Source organism: Cervus canadensis, chromosome 5 (assembly GCF_019320065.1).
Source record: "Cervus canadensis isolate Bull #8, Minnesota chromosome 5, ASM1932006v1, whole genome shotgun sequence".
NCBI classification, from domain to species: domain Eukaryota; kingdom Metazoa; phylum Chordata; class Mammalia; order Artiodactyla; family Cervidae; genus Cervus; species Cervus canadensis.
In genome coordinates, this window is record NC_057390.1 from 28,022,124 (window position 1) to 28,036,696 (window position 14,573).

Consider the following 14,573-nt stretch of genomic DNA (forward strand, 5'->3'; position numbering starts at 1 on the left):
TCACAAGGCTGTTCTCTTTGTCTACGAGTCTGTTTCTGTTTCTTAGATAGGTTCGTTTGTGTCATATTTTAGATTCTGCCTTTAAGTGAAATCATATGATATCTGTCTTTCTGACCTCACTTAGTACAGTAATTTCTAAGGCCGTCATGTTAATTGGACATTATTTCATTCTTTTTATGACTGAGTAATATTCCATTGTATGTGTCAGTCTTTTGAATTGTAGTTTTGTCTGAATATATGCCCAGGAGTTGGATTGCTGGATCATATGTTAGTTCAATTTTTAGTTTTTTGAGGAACACTCATACTGTTTTCCATAGTGACTGTACCAACTCATATTCCTACACTGTAAGGGGGTTCCCTCTTCTCCATACCCTCTCTAGCATTTGTTATTGGTAGACTTTACAATGATAGCCTTTCTGACTGGTGTGAGGTGGTACTTCACTGTAGTTTTGATTTGCTTCTCTCTAATAATTAGTGACGTTGAACATCTTCTCATGTGCCTGTTGGCCATCTGTATGTCTTCTTTGGAGAAGTGTCTAGGTCTTCTGCCCATTTTTTGGTTGGGTGGTTTGGGTTTTGTGTTGAATTACGTGAACTGTTTGTGTGTTTTGGAAATAAAGCACTTGTCAGTCACATCATTTGTAAATATTTTCTCCAAGCCTGTAGGTGGTTCTTTTCATTTTGTATATGATTTCCTTTGTTATACAAAAGCTTATAAGTTTGATTAGGTCCAGTTGGTTTAATTTTGCTTTTGTTTCTATTGCTTTGGTAGACTGACCTAAGAAACATGGGTACGATTTATTTCAGAGAATGTTTTGCCTGCATTCTCTTAGGAGTTTTATGGTATCAGTATCACGTCTTATTAAGCGTTTAAGCCATATTGAGTTTATTTTTGTGTGTGGTGAGAGGGTGTGTTCTGTGTGTTCTGACTACATTGATTCACGTGCAGCTGTCCAACTTTCCCTTAACACTACTTGCTGAAGAGATTGTCTTTTTTCCATTGTGTATTTTATGTGTGTGGGTTTATTTTTGGGCTGTCTGTTCACTTTCAGGTTTCAGACAAAGCCTTTTCTTTTGCTGCCTTTAGAGGTACAGGACTTCTGCTTTTGAAACAAGCTTACTGTGGGAGGCCAAAAAAAGTATTCCCCATTTCCAAGTGTAGTATAAAGATGTATCACTATAAAATGGTTGACTAGATACAATGATGATACACATGGTATAAATACCACATTTTTATTTGTTTTAAAACTACTATGGAAAGTATTTAAAGTTTTAACTGCTTAATTTTATCTATAAGGTTTTTTCCCCCTAGGATACGTTCTTATTCTTACCCAGAAAGATCATAGCAATAATGAAAAATATAATAACAATAGCTCTGAGGGCAAGAAGTATCTTCTCATGCTTTAATTTGGGATTTTAAGCTAAAATCAACACAAAGGATACATAATAGGACCTGATTAAGAGAGTGACCCAGATCCATTAAAAGCTGCATTGGTCAACTTTGGGAAAGTACATTTTTCAAGTATCAACTGGGATGTGGATTTCCACAACTCATATTTCCTATTCATGCCTGACTAGCCTTCTACTGTAAATGATCCAGTGGCCAGACTCAGGTTGTTCTGTGAAGATATTTGTCAGTGTTATACCTCGGAGTAGTATAAGTGTTATAAACCTTCATATTGTTGAAATAACAATGTGACTGCTGTAAGTTGAATAGAAGTTATTAAAAGAGGAAGAAAGTCCCAAAATAAAACATAAAATATTTTTTTAAAAAAATTTTTTAAGAAATTAAAAAATAGAAAATATAACATTAAGATGACAGGATTAAGATCACATCTAGCCTTTATCAAGTTAAATAACATTTTTTAAAAAAAATCTCAGATTGTATTTAATGTATGTATGTCAGAAACAAATACCAACAGAAAATTTCTTAAGTACTTTCACTCATTAAAATATGCAGCCATCAAAATAATACAAGATTTGTGTATTTGTGCAGAGGTTTATGTATACAAATAGAAAACATCTGAAAGCCACTGATCCGGTTTTCTCTGTGGAATAGAACTAAGGGTTGAGAAAAGAGAGACTTAACCCTTTACAGCCTCATGCCAACTACCTAGTACTTTTTAGCTTCTAATTCCTTTACCTGGGGGAGCAGGAGAGTACTAATAATTTTAGTATCCTAGAAATATATATTTACATGCATAGATACATATTTATTTTTTGAGAATTTCAGGCAGAAGAAATATATACATTGTTCTGCACTTCAGCTTGTTAATGTTTCTATTTGCTTTACCATTTTCTGTCTCGTTACACATTTTTTTGACCACATGATGAATACATTGCAGAAATCACACCCTTTAATACTACATATATACTTCATAAGAGCAAGCATGTGAAGTATGGTTATCAAATTCAGGAATTTAACATTAATATTTTCATATAATCTATAGTCCTTGTCCCAGTTCCATTTGTTGTCCTATTGGTAAATTTTTTTTACAGCTACAGGCTCTAACCCAGGATCATATGTTAGAATATCATCACTCTAATCTGGACCAGTTCTTCAGCCTTTCCTTGTCTTTTATAGTATTTATTTGGAGAATACAGGACAGTTAAAGTATAGATTATCCTTCAGTTTGGGTTTTTCTGATTCTTCCTTATGGTTACATTTGGATTATACAGTGTGGGCTGAAATACTGTGAATGATGTGTCCTCTCAGTGTCATATCCAGGCTCTCAGAATGTCCCCTTGCCTCTTATTGGTGATGTTAATTTTATCGCTTGAGTAAGATGTTGTCCAGTTTCTCCACTGTATAGTTAGTTCCTGTTTTAACTTTTGCAATTAGTAGATAATTTGTGAGGAGAAACTTTGAGACCCAGGTTGTTTGATGTTCTATTTCTTGTCAAACCTTCCCCTCCTAGATGTAGCATCTTTTGATAATTCTTGTCTGAATAAACTTTTACTGTGATGTTTACAAAATTGTGATTTTTCTACCTACGTTATTCTTTCTATATTAATTAGTTGTCATACTACTCTAAAGAAGAGGTTTCCCTTTATCTATTTATCATAAGTGTAGAATAAATGCTTTTTTTCTGACCACTTGAATATTACTTACAGGTGATTTCCTCTTTACCCCAAATAAGTGTGTATTCTCTAAGAATAAGGGTATTTTCTTATATAACTACAGCATAATTATCAAAATCAGAACACTAGCATTAATACAGTATCTAATATTTTCCACATTTCACTGGTTGTTCCAGTAATGGCCGGGGAGAGGGGCAGGGGTGAATTGGTCCAGGATTCAATCCAGAACAACACATTCCATTTAGCTGTCAAGTCTCTAGTCTCCTTTAGTCTGGAGCAGTTCTTCAGTCTGTCTCTCAGAAATGTCAAGACTACTTATGTATATGAAGTGCCCCTTAATTTGAGGTTTTCCGATGTTCGTTTATGATTAAATTGAGCTTGTATCTTTTTGGCAGGAGTACCACAGAAGTGACAGTGTCCTTCTCAGTGCGTCGAATCACGGCATTGGTGGCTCCATCACAAGCCGTTTGTTTTGATCGCTTATTTTTGGTGGTGTCTGCTAGATTTTTCCACTGTGAAGTTTCTAATTTTTTTCTTTTAAGTTAGCAAGCATTTTGTGGGCAGATACTTTGAGACTGTAAATATTCTGTTTCTCAGCAAACTTTCATACACTAAGTTTAGCATCCATTGATGCTTCTTGGTTGAATTGTTAACTCTGATAGCTGCCAAATGATAGTTTTCCAGTTCTCTCATTCTCCCACATTTATTAGTTGGCATTCTACTATAAAGAAAAGATTCCTTTTCTCGCTTCTTTTCGTATGAACTCATAAATTCCTATTTTATTCATCTGTTACTCTCATTTGTTTTAATGTCAAATTGTTCCATATTTGGTCAGTGGGAGACCTTTTAGGCTGGCTTCTGAGTCTTTTTGACATGTTTTTATTGTTCTTTGAGAAATTTGTTACTCTCTAGCACAAAATGTTCCAAGTTTATCTTGTTGTTTTCCCTTCACCCATCCTTGGAATCAGCCATTTCTCCAAAGATCCTTAGTTTTTTTTAGTGGACAATGGTATTTAGAAACTAAGATCTAGACCTGCTGGCTTGTCATTGCTTATAGGGTCCTTCAACAGAAAGAACTAAGAAACATTTATTAGAAATCACCAGTTTCTCTAATACCTTCAATTCCAAACCAGCCCCACAGGGTTCTTTCTTGCCTTTACCCATTTGATATTTGTATCTTCTTCCACAGTGAGAACCTGGGTCTCCAGCATCATTATTGCAGAACTCTGAATTGTTTAATACTGCTCATGTATTTTGCAATTAAAAATTGTTTCTTAAAAAAAGTTTCTTAAAAATCTAAGTAAGCCAACAGAATGATACATGTGAATGTCGTTCATCAGTATGTTAGTGCAGGATAAAAGCTTGGGAATTTTTGTGCTTACACTGCCTCCCAGATAAATTTGGTAAGTGAATAACTGGTACTAAATACTTGTTTCAATTCACCTAACGTTTATTAAATCTATACTATGTTCTCACCCCTAATCAGAATACTTTTATTGGCTACAAGTTTTTTGCTGATAACCATCAGCAAGACTGTCATAAACAACCTATCAATTAATATAGTATTATAAAAGTAAGGTACAAAGAAAATATATTGAAAGAATAGTAACTAAAGAGAGAGACCGTTTCAAAAACAGCAATTCTAGCAGAAAAAAAAGGAACTCTACTAAGGTGAGACTCAGAGAATGGAAATGAAGGGACAGATTCGAATGACCTGTTAAAAGATTTGACTGCCTTGTTGACTAAATGAGGAAATGAGAAGTTGAGTTATAGTGGGTCTCCTTTATATGTTCTAATAGTAAGTTCCTCCACTAGAGGGCAATGGTGTTCTTTCTTGGTTTTTAATTTTCCATCATGCTATAAAAGATTTGCAGTTTTAGACGGACAAATAGAGGGACTTAAGTCTCCAACAACATTGTGAAAAGATAGCCAGAGAAACTTAGTCATACAATAAAAATACTGTAAGCCATTTATTTACATGTATACATATTCATATAAGTATATAAAATTTCTGTGTACCTATTAACTGGCAGGAAATAATGATGATTCTTAGAGCCCAGAAACAAAGAAAAAGAAGTCCAAAATGTACATTAGTACCAAAGCCCATGCTTGCCTTAAAAGAATTATCTTCCAACCTGTCAGTGTCTAAAACCTACTTAAAGCATCAAGTGCATAGATGACAAAGCCCTGGACTTGAGCAAGGTGGGAAGGTTAGATCAGACATAGGTGCATAAAGCATGGATCCCTACAAGGCAGTGTTTTCAGTGTATTTACTATAAAACTCCTCTTAGAAAAAGGCAGTGGGAATATGTTTTTATCCTAGCCTTAGCCTTGGGAAGACATGGGGAAGAAAATTAAAATCTCTCCTTAAGAACAAGGATGAGATAGACATTTTTAGGCAAGCAGGTGACTTTAAATCAACCAAATCCTCAGTAGAGGACATTCGAAAAGGCATATTTCAGGAAGAAGAAAATGAGCTCAAAAATTAATGAAATACAAGAGAGAATGGTCAGTTCCATAAAATGATAAATATGCAGCTAAGTATGGACAAACATTGATTATGAAACATGTTAACATGTAGTTTGTGGAGTTAATAACTAAAATACTGGAAAATAATAAAATAGTTGATCAGATTAACTACTCAAGAAGAAAAAGGTATTGACAGATTTTCAACTTGGTTAAGTTAAAAAATACATTTTAAAGCATACATGTTAAAATTTCTTAACAAAGAATAAAATAAAGAGTATATTTTCCAAACTGAGGTATATGGAGTAAGAGAAAATATATCAATCCAAAAGAAGTCAAAAAAGGAGAGTGCTGGGAAAAGACATTTAGAAAACAGACGGAGCAAAGTAATATGGAGGAAATAAATTCAAATGTATCTCTAACACAAATGATGTGAATATACTAAATTTTCCAGTTAAAGGAAACAAATTATCACATTTCTTTTAAAGTTCCAGCCATATGCTGAATGTACATTTATAGTAAAAGGATGGGAAAGTATACCAGGCAAACATTAATTAAAAGAAAACTAACGTGGCTATAGTAATATAGAGAAAGAAAGTCTTCAGGTCAGAAGCATTACTAGAGGAAAAAAAGACCATTACATACTGATAAAAGGTTCAAGTTTCCAAGAAGATAAAAACAAGTCTTGGTTGTATACTGCTGATATCTTCAAAATATATAAAGGAAGAATTGAAGAAACTGTTGTAGTGAAAGGTTTTATATACTTCTTGCACTAATTGATCAAACAGCAGAAATATTAAAAATTCAGTAAGATTTGAACAGTACAATTAATAACTTGATCTAATGGACACAGAAAAGATCATCTCAGTAACTGAATAATATGCATTGTTAAGCATACAACCATTAGCAAAAAATCATGTACTAAGCCATAAGACGTATGTCAACAATTTTCAGAGATTTGATACCAGAAAGACCAATGTCTAATCATAACACAGGTTAGAAATCAACAACAGAAAGATAATTTTTTTTAGAGTGTGTATAGTCGGCCCTCTATCCTTGGGTTCTGCATCCACAAATTCAACCAACCACGGATTGAAAATATTCCCCCCAAAATTTCCAGAAAGTTCTGAAAAGCAAAACTTGGATTTGCCATGTGCTGGCAACTATTTAGACAGCCTTTACACTGTATTTACAACTATTTACATAGTATTATAGGCATTATAAGTAATCTAGAGATGATTCAAAGTATATGGTAGGAAAGCTGTGCATAGTTTATATGGAAATACTACACCATTTGATATAAGGGACTTGAACATCTGCAAATTGTGGTGTATTGTGGAGGGTGATCCTGAAAACAGTCCCCTGCAGATACGGAGGGACAACTGTATTTGGATAAAACATGCTTCTAAATAACTGAGTCCAAACAGTCATTGTTGAATTAGAATTTACTTAAGATCAAATAATAATTATCAAAACTTGTGGGATACAACTAAAGTGGAATTCAGAGGGTTGTGTATAGCTTTAAATGCTTATCTAGAAAGAAAAGAAAGTCTGACAGTGAGCTAAGAATTGAAGTTAGAAAACAAATCCAAAGAAAGTAAGGGTAAGGAATTAATAAAAATAAGATTATAAATGAATCACATGTAAAACTAAGGTACAATAGGAAATGAATAGAGCTCAAAAAATTCATTCTTTATAAAGACCAGTACTCAAACCTATAGCAAGACTGATTTTTAAAAAATCAGAAATAGACAATTTTAATAGATATTAGAGCTTAATTCTAGACACAGCAAAGAAAAAGAATACCGTGGACACATGTCAGTATATTTGAAAAATAGATGAAATGGATATTTTCCTATAAAAATAATTATTGAAGTTGACAAGAATAAATTTAAAACCTGAAAGATCCTATAGTCACTAAAGAAATTTTATCAGGAATCAAACATAAGAATGAGATAATTTTGCAGGTGAATTATACCAAAATTCTATTAAGTGATTCCAGACTTACACAAACCTTTTCAAACGAGAAAAAGTGGGACTACTTAACTCACTTTATAAGGCTAGTATAACCTTGTTACCCAAATCAGGCAAGTACTGTAAAGAAAAGAAAATTACAGAGCATTATCAGTCATGAGCAAAGATGGAAAATATTAGAAAACTAATTGCTCAATTCTTAACAGTTGATAATATTTTGTGACCAATACAGGTTTATCCCAGAAATGCAAGATTGGCCAACATTTTTTAAAAATCTGTCATTTACCCACATTAAGAAATAAATGGGAAAAAAAATACTATATGATCATTTTTGGTAAAATCCAACAAACAATGAAAACTAGAATGGAAATTCTTAACCTCCTAAAAGGTAACATCAAAGTCCACAGCAAAGATCATGTCAAGTGTTAAATGTATCACCTCTGAAACTAATAACAAGACAAGAATGCCTACTCTTACCACTTCTTTTTTATTTGGGCTTCCTTGGTGGCTCAGATGGTAAAGAATCTGCCTTTTTTCATTTGGCTGTTCTGGGTCTTAGTTGCACCACATGTGATCTAGTTCCCTGACCAAGGATCAAACCCAGGTCCCCTGCGTTGTGAGTGCAGCCTTTACCACTGGGCCACCAAGGAAGTCCCTCACCATTTCTGTTCACATTGCACTAGAGATTCAAAGCCAGTGCAGTTAAACAAGACAAAGAGGAAAAAAGTATAGAGGTCAGAAAGAAAAAACAAAACTAATTGTTTGCAGTATTTCACTGTGTTGTGGCTTTCCAAAGAATCCCCAATGAATTATTACACTGAATAAAGAGTTTATGCAATTTACTGCTAAGGAGATCAGTATACAAAAGCAGAATGCATTTAAGCATACCAGCAAAAACTAAATGTAATTTGAAAATATATATAATAGAAACTATATAAAAATAAATATAACAAAAGGTGTTCAAGTCCTTTTGGAGAAAGTTATAAAATTTATTGAACAAGACAGAACTCAGCAAGCTGATAATGAAGTTTATATGGAAGAGCAAAGGGCCAAAAGACAATTTTAATGATTAATAAGTTGGAGGGACTTGATGTACCAAATATCAAATTTTGTTATAAAACTGAATTATGAGGACAGTATTATACCAGCACAAAGACAGAAACAGAGCAACAAAGAGTAGATGAATACATGTGTGGAAAGGTGGCATGTGACGCAAGTGGCGTTATAAATCAGTGGGGAAATTCTTCAGTAAATTAAAACTGGATCCTTGTAAACAAAAGTCAAATCCAGGACTTAGATGTGAAAGTCAGTCCTGTTGTCCAATGTCAGAAAACAGTTTTCTAGACTTGTCTGGATTCCTAATTGTTTGGCCCCTGGTAGTCCATCATGGTCGTAAGTGGGAGGCAAGTGTAGTTTTGTAGTTTTTTTCTTCCCGCAGTCTCTGTTTCCTCCATGTTGCTTTTATCTGTTTGTTTAGGTCTCTGTTCTTGTTTTCCTCAAGTGTCTGGTCTTTTTTTCTTTCTTGGAGAGACTATTGGAAACTCTGCTTGTGTTGGTAGAAGTTGACTATGAGTTTCATGTAAGGCAGAGGTTATCAGCAGTAACACTACTGATGTTTTAGATTGGGTAATCATTTGTTGTGGGAGGCTTTTCTTGTGCATTGTAGGATATTTTAGCAGCATCCCTAACCTCTACCCTTTAGATGCTAGAACCCCCCACCCCACCAAGTTTTGTGAAAAAAAAAAATGCCTCCAGACTTTGCCATATATGTCTTAGGTTTAGAATCACTGATTTGGGGTGATCTATCTAAGGTATTTGCAAAGGGACTCCTAAAGTCAGTATGTTTAGATACTTCTTTTTGAGATGGTCATATTCTGCACAGATTAGTCCTCCGGTTTCTCTTGGCTGAAGGATAAAGTGTCAGAAGAAGCAGAAAGTCTTAGTATTCAATATACATGCATCCGCTTATTTTTCTTGTTTTAAGTACTTCCCACCCTCAACCATGACTGGTTTTCCTCCAACCAGAAACCATCTGTTTTCCCATCTCTGAAGCCTAAACCTCTAGACTTAGGCCAAAGTGTGGGAGGGGTGATCAACCAGTGATGTGGAGTGGGAAGAGGAGAAATCCAGGAAGCTACCTGATCCTCAAGCAACCTTAATTCAACCAGTCTTCCTTATTTCAACACCTCATTTAACCCCTCTTCTGGAGATGCCATCAATCCTTGAGTTTTTTGAGGATTCTAGAGTCCAGTAGTCATGTATGGATATGATAGTTGGACCATAAAGAAAGCTGAACGCCAAAGAATTGATGCTTTTGGACTGTGGTGTTGGAGAAGACTCTCAAGAGTCCCTTGGACAGCAAGGAGATCAAACCAGTCAATCCTAAAGGAAATCAGTCCTGAATATTCATTGGAAGGACTGATGCTGAAGCTCCAATACTCTGGCCACCAGATGCGAAGAAGTGACTCATTAGAAAAGACCCTGATGCTGGGAAAGATTGAAGATGGGAGGAGAAGAGGATGACAGAGGATGAGATGGTTGGACGGCATCACCGACTCAATGGACATGAGTCTGAGCAAGCTCCAAGAGTTGGTGAAGGACAGAGAAGCCTGGAGTGCTGCAGTCCATGGAGTCGCAAAGAGTCGGACACGACTGAGCAACTGAACTGAACTGAGAGTGCTTATACAATTTGTCTTCACTTAATGTCAGCTTACTAACTTACTTGTGGTCTCTCAAAGTTTGCCAAGTCCATTACTATTTGTCTGTTTTCTACTCCAAAATTTGGTTCTTTTGGTATCCTCTTTCACTCTCTTTATCCTTAGGATTTATGCCACCCCTTTATTGTATTTTTATGTGGGGAGATTGAGAAGGATGAAAACTAGATGTGTTTCATCCCACTGTCTTTATCCAGAAGCTTCAATTTCATGTACTTTTAATACTTGTTATGTTTCTAATTGTATTCAGACACTTACCCTTTGGAATGTGGACTATCAGGTGGAAGAGAACAGATACAGCCTTTTTTTCCTTCCCATCCTTTCTTATAGATAATATTATAATTGGGAAGTAGGAATGAAGAGAAAGATGTTAACAGAGCTTATTGGAGATTAAGTGGTTGAAATTGAAGTTCATCTTGAAGGATTATGGGAGATATGAATACAATAAATAAGGTGGGATCAGATTATGAAGCCTAAAAGACTGGTTTGTTGATATCATATTGAATCCAGGAGGCAGTCAGAAAGCATTATGGACTTTTTAATCTGGAAAGTGATTTGATGAAAGTAGATTTTATAAGTATTAATCTCAGAGCTCGGACAACAGATGGAGAAGAATAGGGAATGAGCAGAGGCAAAGGAGCCTTCCAGGACTGTGGCTGAAATTCAGATAGAGTGATAAACTAGGCCACACTGGGAACATGGGAATGGGAAGGACAGACTAAAAGTCACTGGCAGGGAAAATTTGATTGTTACCTCCAGCAGGAATAGAAGTTAGGTCATAGTCGGATGTATAGAATCTTACATTCATGGGTGGTAGATCTGAAACACCAAATAAAATGTCATTTGTGGCAAGAAATGTGCCTGGTTGAGCACCACATGCTTTACTGAGAAAAGGCCCAATCAAGACAAGTCAAGAAAAGGGAAAGGGAGGCTATTATAAATTCACAGAGTGGTTGCACTGGAATATCAAGATTCCTGAAGAATAGCCAGTCCTCTGGAACTGGAAACAGAAACGCTTTCTCTTTTTTACTTCTGCTTTTATCGTGAACACATCTGGCACAAGGACCACAAAGGGCCATTCTAATTCCCGAGGTCACGTGACCTTTTTGGCTTCATCTCTACCACCAGCCATTTCTTTCCTCTAGTGTTTCAGTTCAAACTACTGAAAGAGAATTAGGGCCCGCTCTACGTTTCAATTCAGGGTACACGTTACACATGCCTGAGCCTCAGTGGCCAGTAGTGACAGAGGATGGGTTGTGCTGTCCATTCAACAGCAACAGCAAATGTGGCAGGCACATTGATTTGCCCAGACAGAAGAGTTGTTTTAATGACTCTGAATTAGAACAGAAATGAACCTTTTTGGTGTACAATTTTACCTTTTGAAGTTGGTGTCAGCTACAGCATCCCCAAGCTACCTTACAAAGCTACCATGAGTGGTGGAAATGTGAAAAGACTATGGGATTGGCTTAGTGTGTTTATTCCTTCTGTGTAAGTAGTTTGCACTTCAGACTAACAACTCTCTGAATCCAGCACCAGATCTGCTGCTTGCAAGCCAACTAGCCTTATGACAGCACCTCATCCAGATTTTCTTATGTAATGTTTGTAGAAAAAGGGCACAGTTTGCTGACAAATGGACCAATACACCCTCATCTCAGCCCTACAGAAACCGATCTGCTGAGGTGCTCCAGGAAACTTGTAATTCTTTCAAATGAGCTTGCAGTTTTTCTACATCTATGTAGTTGTTCAAGAGTCAGCAAATTATGACCCACAGACTAGTTGCCTGCTTTTGTGTATACATTTTTATTGGAACACAGTTATGACTATTCATTAATAGATTGTCTGTGGTTGCTGTTGTGGTACAACAGCAGAGTTGCAAAGCTAAAATATTTACTACCTGACCCTTCAAGAAAAATTTTGCTGACTCTTGTTCTAGATAGTTCTAGAAATGATCAGCATTTTGGGGAAAATCTGGAGTAGATATAAATGGTTAGTGGCTGCACAGTAGTGGCACAATGTTTTCCCATGCTGCTACTTTTATTGTTTCTTAATTCCTTCATCACCTTATGGGCCACATTTGGCCAGAAGTCTTTCAGACATCTCTCAGGCCTAAGCTAAAGCTCATGTTATTCTATACTGATGGATTAAACTGTTAAGTAATTCAATCTAGATGACTGTTTACAGTTTAATGCAAATGTCTTTAGTTTGTTCCGATTATTTACCCTAGGATTTTCTTTTCTTGCTACATGCACTCAAGAGTAATAGTACATCGTTTCCTGTGTGATCTGGAACGTTGAGGTCTCTTGCCAAATGCAGTCCTTTGATTTGTTTCCACATCACCGAGTTGGCCTTCAGGTGATGTCGTTGAGGTTCCCCAAACAGGATATTAAGTTTTGCACAGCTGGAGAAACATCATCCTATTTCATGATATAGTGGGCCAGAGATCCTCCTGCCTTCTCATACTATCCTTCATCTATAAAATAAGTGTTAATTTGCTTTCTTTGTGGATTGTTTGCAACAAACCTCTATTTTCAAAACTCTCTCCTCAAACTCAGGTGAGCATACTCAACTAAGATAGTCCATTTGGAACACTTGAGCTTTGGCCAAGAGTTTAATGATAAAAATACATTGCTTACAAAAGTTCTCTGGTGTCTGTTGGTTTTGCCAACAGATTCTTCTTCTCTTGAAATATAGGATCTTTTCTTAATTAAAAAAAAAATTTTTACTTTTATTTATTTGGCTGCCCCGGATCTTAGCTGCAGCACGTGGGATCTTTAGATGTGGCATGTTAACTGTTAGTTGCAGCATGTGGAATCTAGTTCCCTGACAAGGGGTGGAACCTGGACCTCTGTATCAGGAGCACAGAGTCGTAGGCACTGGGCCACCAGGGAAGTCCCTGAAATACAGGATCTTTTAAGTCAACTGCCATTCTGTCTCCAAGAGGCCAGGGGGAGAGTTTGTGGCTGTTGCATGATGAAGGACCCACCCCACTCTCACACCCACCCATTTCTCCCCTGCTGCTGCTGCTGCTGCTGCTAAGTCACTTCAGTCATGTCTGACTCTGTGCGACCCCATAGATGGCAGCCCACCAGGCTCCCGTCCCTGGGATTCTCCAGGCAAGAACACTGGAATGGGTTGCCATTTCCTTCTCCAGTGCATGAAAGTGAAAAGTGAAAGTGAAGTCACTCAGTCATGTCCGACTCTTGCAACCCTGTGGACTGTAGCCCACCAGGCTCCTCCATCCATGGGATTTTCCAGGCGAGAGTACTGGAGTGGGGTGCCATTGCCTTCTCCACTAGGCTCTTGATTTAGCACAAGTTGAGAAACAGGGAAATGGAACATTCTGGCTTAGGCTTGCAGTTAACAAGAGCCTTCTGAATGAGAAAAACATATGTTCATAATCATCAAATTTGAAAGGTATGGCTACTGGAAATTTGGGCTGTTTCAGAGCCTCCCGAGTTTGCCCTGCCCCCAAAGCCCTGGTGCTCCTTCTCTCAAGTTCTACCTGTTCCTTCTTCTTCTACCCCAGAAGCCTTCTCTGGCACCTCCAGGCTTGACGCAGCGTTTCACTACAGCCTGCATTTTCCCGTCATGATATTGACATCACTCCTTCTCCTGTCCTTTCCATGGGTTCCACTCCCTCCCCAACTGAATTGTAAGGTCTTGAAATCCAGTGACCATGCCTTTTCTGTTCAACAAGACTCTTAAATAAATTCACCAAGACCAAAGCAGGGTTGCTTGTTCTCTAGAACATAGGATGGGAATTCAGTGGTTATGAATGAATGAATGAACTGAACAAACACACTTCAGATCTACCTAGGGCAGGAATATCAGAGTTAGTGGCAGTTGCCTTTCCAACAGCCCTAGGGGCAAGGAAGTTCCAGAGAGAGCCTGAGAGGAGAGCCACAAGTGATACCTTGGCAGTGTACAGCACCTCCCCTTTCTTCCCATCCTTACCCTTCCTCTCCCAACATCCAGTCTGACTGGTTGGAGAGCCTTCATATTCCACAGAGGGAGCTTTCAACCTTCACCTCATCCCTAGAAAAGATCCTTTTATTATTCAGCATCATGTCTAAAAGTCATTTAGTCTTGGATACAAACACTGCAGAAAACGTGAAGAGCCTTAGAAAACCTGCACCACTGCTGGGAGTCTTATTTTAATTATTCTTTAAAAGTTCACTCTTTGCTCAGTGTCTGATTTCATTTGGGGCTGGTTTCTTCCCTTGCAGGCCCTGGACCCATGAAATTTGTCTTAATTTATATATGTGGCAGAATAGTACCAGCCTATCCCTTTCCCTGTGTTTAACTGCCTTGTTTCTTCCCCTCACTCAGGCAACTAAC